Source organism: Protopterus annectens, chromosome 5.part1, assembly GCF_019279795.1.
Source record: "Protopterus annectens isolate FY-2018-M chromosome 5.part1, PAN1.0, whole genome shotgun sequence".
Lineage (NCBI taxonomy): Eukaryota > Metazoa > Chordata > Ceratodontiformes > Protopteridae > Protopterus > Protopterus annectens.
The window spans coordinates 766,370,773-766,381,238 of record NC_056736.1 but is presented as its reverse complement, the minus strand read 5'-3'; positions in this window follow the sequence as shown (position 1 = coordinate 766,381,238).

Here is a 10,466-nt window from a genome sequence, read left to right as displayed (position 1 = left end):
CTGGATGACTACTATCGCTATACAGGGTTACAATGGCCATGCCCATACAAACAGAGGCACATAACCAACACAAGGTGTCACTGGGCATGCTCACACACTTAGTAGCACAGGGCTGTTTTGGATGCACTCTTATTCTAAACACGGAAGGGCACAGTGGCCATGCTATTACAGTTAGATGTGAACAACACATTGTAATGGACTCCACTGTTGATAGTTGTTATTCTTAGCAGGAACACTGCACTACATATATCTGACACCGGTCTTCTACATAATGTCTGCTGCTGTCCATCACTTTAGATGTACCAATCTAAACCTGGAACACTACTACCACCCATGGTGATGTCCTGCCAGGAGTGTCTACTTCGCCCATATAGTGCCATTCATAGACGAATGTCCTGAGACCAGGTTAACACCCTGACACCTAGAGGACAACTGCATTGTATGTGTATGTTAAACAGTGCTAGATGTGTAGTGTTCATAATCACAGCTGCCCAATGTAGCTCCAACAATGGGGAATACTGACATCTGTGCAATGAGGAACACCTGGTTTAAGGCTCAGTTGTGAACAATAGCACTACCACCATATACCTCGGATACAGACATGTGGGCCATAACACTGGTACGGACCACTCCAGGTGGTGGTTTCCCCACGTACATGAAGGCCACTCACATGTACTGACCAGTACACCCTCAAAAGGCATCACAGATGTGTCAGGTGCAGATCACAGTGTCAAAAGCCGCATTCTGGGATATAGCCCTCAGACATCACCATGTCTTTGGACCAGCAACACACATCCATACATGTGGTAGAACATATATTAGTACAACACCATGTGACCCATGACCAGTGGACTGTACCTAGCTCTACATCAACTGTGCAGACTACCCATGTACTGACACAGTTGCATTGTGTGTTATGCAATGCAATGATACCACTGTTCATAACCAGGTCGGCTGTACACATAACAGGGGCCCTGGGTCATATACAGCAGTGACAGATGACGGTTACTGTACACCAGTAAACACCCTCATGTTAGGATATGACATACATGTACCTGCCATGGATATGTACATGCCACACACACACACAACACATATGTACATAGCATAGTTGTTGCTGTCCTTCATGCAGACATGTGGCTACAGCAATTACACACATGCACATGGAAGGTAGGTCCATGGCTGTTGAATGCTAACAGTACATAAGGTGTGATATCAATGCTGACTGAGTTAACATTCCCTCTGTACTGGTTACCCATGACAACAATCATATCATACAACAGTCCATGTGTCATGTATGTCATCACACATGTCCACCAATTGCAATGCCTAGAAACATGGCTAAATGACAGGAATGTAGGACCTACACACATGTACATGTAGTGGTGTGCATTCAGCTACCATGCATGTGCAGTAGCTGTTGTTTGCAGGTGACATGTGTCTTACTACAACATATAGTTACAATGCAGCCCCATCATTGCCAACTGTATATGGTGATATACTGACAGTACGGTAAGATGTACATCCGGTATGGATGGACGTGTGGACATAACTAAGTGGTGGGCCATCTTTGCAGATGGATATTTGCTGAAGACAGCTCACAGGTGTGTCACAAGCTGTCCTACAATAACATTTGCAAACACTAAGCTATGTTTCTGTTAATTGAAGGGGAACACATACAACCTACACAGCGGTCAGGGTGTCACTGACTGTAAGTCACTTGACACCTGTAACACTTAAGACCTCCCGTGTGCATATATCAGCACAATTGCCAAAGGTAGCGTCGGTACACATCATAATGCAGGCAATACTGCTTGCTGCATGTCTGTCATGTGTATCATAAGGTAGCAGGTGTTTGATTCAAAGTACTGCCATGTGTGTTTGCTTGTGTGTCCATATATGCCACGTATGGTGGGGAATACATCCCAATTGTTACTCACTCTCCTGTACACTCTTGTAGAGATCTGTACATACTGTATTGTAGAAAGCAAAACATAGGCAGGCATGGGGTGTGTATCACACACATGTGAGCGATCTGTATGTGCATGACATAGGTGCATTAAATTGTGGACTCCACAGTGTGTGTGTGTGTGTGTATGTATGTATGGCTGTCTGCTCCATGGAGTGAGGATGTATGTTACCATAGTGAACAGATAGGACACCTAACCCCTCCAGGTGATGCAATCTACTACCCTGTTGATGCCGTCGATCTTAGGCATTACTGACTACCTATACATGTGTATTCTCTGTGTCGCATCATGTGGGTGCACAGTACTGTAATGGTGATTACCACATAGGCAGGGGTCCTCACCTCAACACTATCAAGAGTGTGTGTGTTACAGTGTCGTTGACCCGTGAGTGTGGGCGTGTTACGTTGTGTCTGAATACATGTGTGTGAATACCCGTGTGTGTGTGTGTGTGTGTGTGTGTGTGTGTGTGTGTGTGTGTATGTGTGTGTGTGTGTGTGTGTGTGTGTGTGTGTGTGTGTGTGTGTGTGTGTAGTTGCGTGTTCTCATCCTGTAATGTGAATGTGTATTACTGCTACACAGTGAGGCCTCAAGCTATCAACTGGCCTCTATCCTTGTCATCAGCTAGACTACTATTTAAACTCCCCACCCCATGTAACTGTACCTGTAATGTCACCCGGTATGGATGTCATGTCTCTAGTCACTGTAGCTTAGTACACAACTCCCGTGCTCCTGGATCAGTAGATGTGTAGATGTCTTTGGAATGTCGGCCTTTCTAACAGTGAGATTGAAGCTACGAATAGCATGCTGGTATTGCCATACATACCTGTGAGTAGTCCACATTTACACATGGGAAACTGCAAACACTGGCACTCAATGGCACATGCAATTAGACCTGAAGGAGGGAAGCAGGACATCATTACCGACATGCTGTTACTGTTGTTACCAAGACACATACTGTGAACAGAAAACAATGCATTCTAAACCTGTACTACATGGAATGTGTGCTGCGTGTCAACAGTACACAACAATTGTAATCTACACGTATCACCCTATTCTATTCACCCTGTGCATCAGACCATATGAGCATGTCCCTGCACCGATGGCGTGGATGACAGGGATGTGGCACAGGCATCATCATATGCACAGGGTGATAATGTTTGCCAGGGGCCTAGGCTGCACCAGTGGATGACATCATGTGTGTGTGGGTTAGGGCCTGTGATCTAATTGGCCATGTGTGGTTGTTATGCATGTGTGTGTTGCGGTACCCTAAATATGTTTCTGGTGTGTGCGTGTATGTGTGCACACAGTTGTGCCATGTGTCTAGCCTACACAGGGGTATTATTGACAGCTCCAGACTGTACAGACCAGGTTTTACAGCTCACGGTGTCTGGCCACTGCCACGTGACTTGTGCCTGCCAGGGATTGCATGGGCACTACCAGGCAGAGGGTCAGATTGGGTACTGTCAGATGACATATGTCCACTGGAACCATGTCCCCATTGGGACCGTCCAGGGCCATGTGCACTTGGCCTGCTGTGTCCTGGTGTGGATAGCGCAGTACCAGCTGCACTGCTGATGCTACCGCCATTATGGGAGCGGGCATGTGAGGTAGCTCATTCACGTAGACCTTCACCAGGTGACATAGCTGGCCTACGTCCACATGCCCTACACCTCACTCCTACCAGATGTTCCAGCATAGACAGCTCACGCTCGCAGATTGTTATGCCATGGTCAAGGATTCCAACCATGTCACCCAATCGTCTGTCCAAAACCTCAGCAATCTGCTGTTGACCATTTGCCATTGCCTGGATGTTGTCATTTAAAGAATGGCTAGCAGCCCTCTGAAGCCTCTGCTCTTCTCTGCTCTGCCATTCAGCAAATGCCTGTGCTGCCATTACAGCCTGAAACATGCGTCTGGTGACACCAGCTGCTGCGCTCTGTCCTGCAGGGGCATGTCGGCCAGAGGTCCTCCTATGAGCAGCACTGGCCACATGCCTGTGTGGCCCATCTCCAGTCATTTACCTGACACTATGGTGTGAATACACACCTTCCATAGCCACCACACTTTCCTGTTCCAAGCTACTACATGCCAACTGTCCTTCCTCTATGGCCACTGGTGATGGGGTATGTGTTGGCATGAGGCCTGTGTGCGGGGATGAGGGGGATATATGTGGAATGGCAGCCAATGGCACAGATTCAGCCCCTGACAACCCTGCCTGTGCCTCAAGCATATGTTCATCATCACTGCTAGAGTCTATGGGGACACTAACATCAGGTAGACTGCAGGAGGGTAACGCACCTACATTACCTGTGAGGGCAAACAAAGACTCTACATTACAATACAGACACACACAGACACATACACACACACACACACACACACACGCGCGCGCGCGCGCGCGTGCACACACAGACAGACACACACACACCATGCATGTAATTTGACAGAAGGCATGCAACATGCATGTGATACAGCAGATGGCAGCTCAGACAATAGTGGTAGTTATCATACATCCCTGGGTTGCACACAACAGCATGCATGTGTCATAACAGAAGCCATGCATTTCACACAATCATGGTAGTAAGCATGCATCCCTGAGTTACACCATGTGGACCAGCACAGGTTAACAGTACACATGACTGATGTGTGGCATATGACCTTGACATTAACATGTAGTATGACATGTAATCTGCTGACGTGTGCATTGACATGCATACATGTTTAACACAATGGTGTCCTGTCACATATACAGTGGGGTAATGGTGTCACATTGCAGTGTTGTCTGTCCACCCTACAGATAAAATGCACATTTAGCAGATGTGCATGACCATTGCAGGGTATTATGAGGTGTCTATATTGCTATACAGTGTGAAGTACAGACACAGTGCCATTGCATGGAATCATGAGGCATCTCTATTGCTATACAGTGTGAATTACAGACACAGTGCATAGCCATGACTGTGTGCATACACAATACATATATACTGTGGATTGTGACCCATGTCGCTGAGGTGTATACACACTAAACCATGATGTGGAATGTGTGCCACAGGTCACCGGAGGCCATACGGATGACACCCCTGCATATCTGCAAACATATTTTAGCTGCCTGGCAACCATATCCACACATGGCAGATTTGTCAATACACCATGTCCCACATGACATTTGTGTACCAGACACATGTGGTGCACAGCTAACAGTGATGTCCAACAGCAGCAAGGGAAATGTACTGTATCTGTGACCTGATGTGGCTGTCTGTGTATGTATGTGGATGCTGTACAGGAGACTACTGTCATGCTGTGACACAGTCATAATGTTCAACACATCTTATGTGGTCGAATGATGTTATGCCTCCACAAGCTGTGATGTGTAGGATGTCCAGTGTTCCACATCTGCAATATAGCCATTCAACATAGGCTATAGTTGGACCATGTGTAGCCAATGTACAACAGGGTGTACACACAAACACATCACATCTACTGTGTGTTGCTACATGTATCTGGTCATCCTCCATGGCCATGTGTGAACATGTGTTGGCCAAACGGTTGTGATGGCCATCTATCTCACATGTCTGTGTTGTCCCATATGACATACGCCCATAGATGTCATATACTCCACTATCCACAGGGTTATGCAGACAAAGGGTTGTATGTTTGGTATGTGGGGTATGTTTTATGGGATAGTGAGACAATGTTGCATCCGGCCCACTACATGTCATGGACATGTCAGATGGCACATCACAATGTGTGCACTCATAGCAGGGGCATAATCCACAATGGTGAATCCTGTGAGCTGCCCATACTTCAGCTCACTGTATAGTACTGTTTGTGTACCTCACGTGTATTTCTGATGTGTAGTACATGTTCCTGCATTGAACAACACATCCACCATTGTATGCACAGCTGTCCACACATCTAGCAATGACAGTTTCTGAGGTTTCATGTCGGTGTTTCACTTAGTTTGTAAGTATTGCACATGGGCAGCCATTGTGATGGATTGCAGATGCGACCTGTATATTGTGACCCCACCATACATTATGTGTACATGTGTTAACTGGCCACATGGTGAATAGATCTTTGCATTAACATGCCTGATACTTATAACTGTCTCACCTGCAATGGCCTGCTGTCTTAGCGGAACACCAGAGGTACCTATATAGGGGTGACACAGCAGTATGATCATTATCCATGCCTGTATGACAGCTACAGGTTGCAATGTCCATGTTAACACATTCACCAGTGCAATAGGATATACAATGGAGTATGCACATGTGTGCATACACAGAGTAGCATACTATAGTATGTGGCATGTGTCTATACATGCCTTGCATATGATGTTACATTACATATTGTACAGTGACACATGCAACTATATGGGATATAATAGTTATATGTGAAGTAGTGACTTACCAGGCAACTCCAGGCTTGGTGGTTGAGAGACACCCACCTCCACAATGTCAGCTAAGGCTTGTGGATGCTGTTCTGCCGCAGTCCCCAGGTTGGCCAGTAGCTCCTCAGTACATGTGAGTGGGGGCTGGGTTGGTGGCCTATCACCTGTTGCACCTTGTTCCCTGGTGATTGCATTTGCATGCTGTTTTGCACGTCTGATTAGGTCCATGCAGTGTCTGCGCACCTGCTGGTATGTGCAGTTATGGCCACCCACATCATTAACCCTACTGCAAAGTTCCTGCCACAGGTCATCCTGCTGCTGTGCATCCTGTGGCACATGGCTAAACAGGAACTCATAGTTGTCTTGGAGGTAAGGTATAAGGGCCTCATCCTCCAAGCATGTATAGGCTGGGAGCCTTGCTCGTGGCATACCTGGAAGACATAATGATGGAGACAGGTCACAGTATCTCAGAGATGCACAGAGATACAGCTGCACATACATGTGTATCACATTTATTACATATAAATAGTTGTCTTTACAAATCTTCATGATACTGACATGACCGACATGTTTGTGTCACACACATGTAACACCCGTTATGCATTGGATATCATCACCATATATGTGTGTCACCTGATTACATTGCTCATACTCCATGTGAATGCTGTCTTGATGTGGGCATGTCTGTTTGCCTGCACTGGTGTTCTTACCTATCTGCACATGCCTGGATGTGTCCACGGTAATGCTGTTGACCTTGATGCTGTGTATATGTCACATATCAACACATACACTGCCTTAATGGACTTGGGCAGTGACAATGCACATATACGCATGGACACCTGTACATGCATGTGTTTTGCCATATACATCTACACAGCACTGTACAGCTGTTCAACATCTTGCCACGGATCGCCTGTGTTGGACATGTGATACACATGGGACAATGGCTAGCCGGATGGTATTTGCAGGGATGGTTATCAGCTATAGCATGTATGGCCAAGGTCATCTAGTAGCCTGTATACCCTGGGCCATGTATAAGCCTAGGATGTAAGGTTACCTAGCTGTAGCCGACAGTCGTGTTTCCGGTGCCAGGTGAAGCAGTGCCACATAACTGATCCACACGGTTAATGATACATCTACCGTGCGGTCATCACACCTTGTCTGACAGAGGTGAAATGTGCAGCTTTGCTGGACAGGTTCCATAGTATGGCAGGAGTATGTAACGTGTATGGCACAAGGATCTGTCCAGCATGTGGCGATCCTTGTACTAGGAAGGTGGATGTCCATGATGTATGTATTTGAGATCAGGATATGTAAGTGTAGCATATCCAACATCACAGTATTGGACATGTCTTTATGCAGGGTAGGCATAATGCTACATAGTGGAGATGAGGATTGTGAAGGCTGGTGTCGGCCATCCAATCATGGCCAATACCCCTTAAAGGTGATATATGATCTGATATAGGTCACTTGAGTGATGAGTATGGCTGTACAATGATCTATATATTCATGGATGGCACCCTGTCTTGACTAGGGTTGCCTGTTATGACTACCTAATAGGCTTGGTGACGTCACTAGCTCAGAGAGGTAAACTGCACAGCAGCATCCCTTACACACAGTGTCCATTATTTTGACCGCTGCCTAGGTGGTAGTTCATGGGTACAGGGTTATTAACCTAGCGGTGACAATGCAATATGCAGCTGTCAGATTGTGCACATATGTCACACACCTCACCCACAAAGCCCCTTCTGTATGTTATCCACAACACTGAGTCAACTATTTCTCCTAGGTCATAGCCATTCCCATACTTACATAGGCAGATGCCTCCCATTTGTCTGTGTGGTATGGGCTACAATGAGGGGGAGTACAATGAATTAACCCTGTTTTACTGTAGCTGGAACTGGTGTGATATGCACATATTACTCAGACACCTTCTGTGGTGTTGGTTCTGTCAACAGTCCACTGGGAGAACACTCCTGTGACATACAAATGTACATCTAGTATACTGAGTGTAGGTGGAACACAGTATGGGTGATGATGTCCTATGACCTGTCACAGGTATGATATGCAGTGTGAAATCATCCATACTCTCATCTACATCTGTACTGCTAACAACATATACGTTGATTAAGGTTCATGGACTTTCAGACCAGACTCAGCAGGGTAGTAGTGCAGTGCCTCCCATTATGAGTGATGTCTCCACTTTGTGGGTTGTGATAACTGTTGGTGTGCACCATTCAGTGTTTTCACAGACTGACATGAAGCTATGTTTTACATGATGTTTATGTGTAGAGCAAACTGTTTTGCTATATGTGTGATACAATCAGGGATGTGGACAGGTCCCATGCAGCCTGAGTGTACCTTGTACCATCATAGTTATGGTTATAGGGACTCTGTAGTGTACATGGATATGTGATTGTGTACCTGTTGGGGGGGCAGTGTGTTTATGTTATCCAACACCCTATCTGCATTGCTTATTCATGCTCAGCACTTGTTCAGAACATGTAAGCACTTCATGAGCTACTAATTACTATAGCACTCAATCCTCCTCATTACCTACAGGTAAACACTGTTTGTACTTACATTTCCCACTTTCTTAGAGTAAAACAGCTCTTGTACACACTTTCCTCACTTATCTAGAGGGAAATAGTTACATATTCAGGCATGTCCAAGTGTCAGTTCCCATTGTTCTCGTCTGTCTATATGATGAATATGGGCATCATGAGGCAATATAGAAAGTGCCTCGTGTACACAGTCAATACTCCCCTCCTAACATACAACACTACAACCTGTGGGAGATGCACATATCTAGCCATGCTGGAGGTAAAGCTCTCTCCAACCCAGACTGAACCTGACAATCATATGGGGATGTTAAACATTTGCACCACACCACACTCATCACATAGTCTCACTAGATCTCCACCACCATGGGCCACACATAGTAAGACTACAACATTTGTGGAGCCTCTCAATACTACTCTGTCTAGGCAACAGAGAACTCCAAAGCAGAAACACAGACAGCCCCCATCCCCCAACACAACACCAATTACTTATAGCCCACAGACTCAGTGTGCCCATCAACTACAGCCAATAGGGAGAAATAACATACCCAACACACTAGTCATAAGTGACTCTATAGGCGGTCACACTGATGTCCCACTCATCAGGCTACACAAGGGGATAGTTACTGTCAGCTGCCTGTCGGGTAACAGGATCCGCAACATAACCTATGCACTCAGGTCACTCCTCAGCAGGTACAATATGACTGTGTCATTCTTGATGTTAGTATGAATGCCTTGAGATGTACCTTCCTGGACTACATGTAAAGAGACATGAAATAGCTCTCCGATCTTGTAGCCCAGGCAGGTATCGCCCTAGCCCTGAGCAGCATTCTGCCATCTTCCAGACTGATAACGCAGTACAAGGACAAAATGATTTACTTCAACAATTGGCTATGCTTCTGGTGTCATTCCAAGGGTATCCAGTATCTGTCTGCTTTGAATGACATGGTCGACAGAACACGATGCTTTGGCACAGATGGCCTGCACCTGTTGGCCCTGCGATTCCGGAAAATGGCTAAGGCTCTTGCTGCTCCTATAGTGCCTGTTTTAGGCACGTTTCAAATAGCATATTCACAACCATAACAGGAACAGGCAAGCAAAATCTGAGGGTAATGCTACTAAATGCTTGACGTCTTCATCTCAAACGCACTCACCCGAGGCACTCCTTGTAATGGACCACTTCAATATCTGTGCAGTGACTGGGACCTGTTTCTAGGCTCCTGAGAGCACCCCTGCACTATCAGGCTATTACTCATACCACACCTTTCAGTCATGTAACCAGGATCAGAACACCCACGGCAGAGGTGTGTCCATATTTCCTAAAGATATCCACACCTCCAGGCTAGTTGCTTAGCACAATGCATCAGAGGTTATCCAAGTGCAACTAACTCTGGCCATAACTGCTATACAAATTGTAGCTTGCTACAGATCCCCCACCATACCCAATGGGTAACGGTCCTCGCTTCTTGGTGTATTGGAAAGTAGGGTTCAAACAGACACACTACTGATGTGCGACTGATGCTACCCCACCATTAACTGGGATAC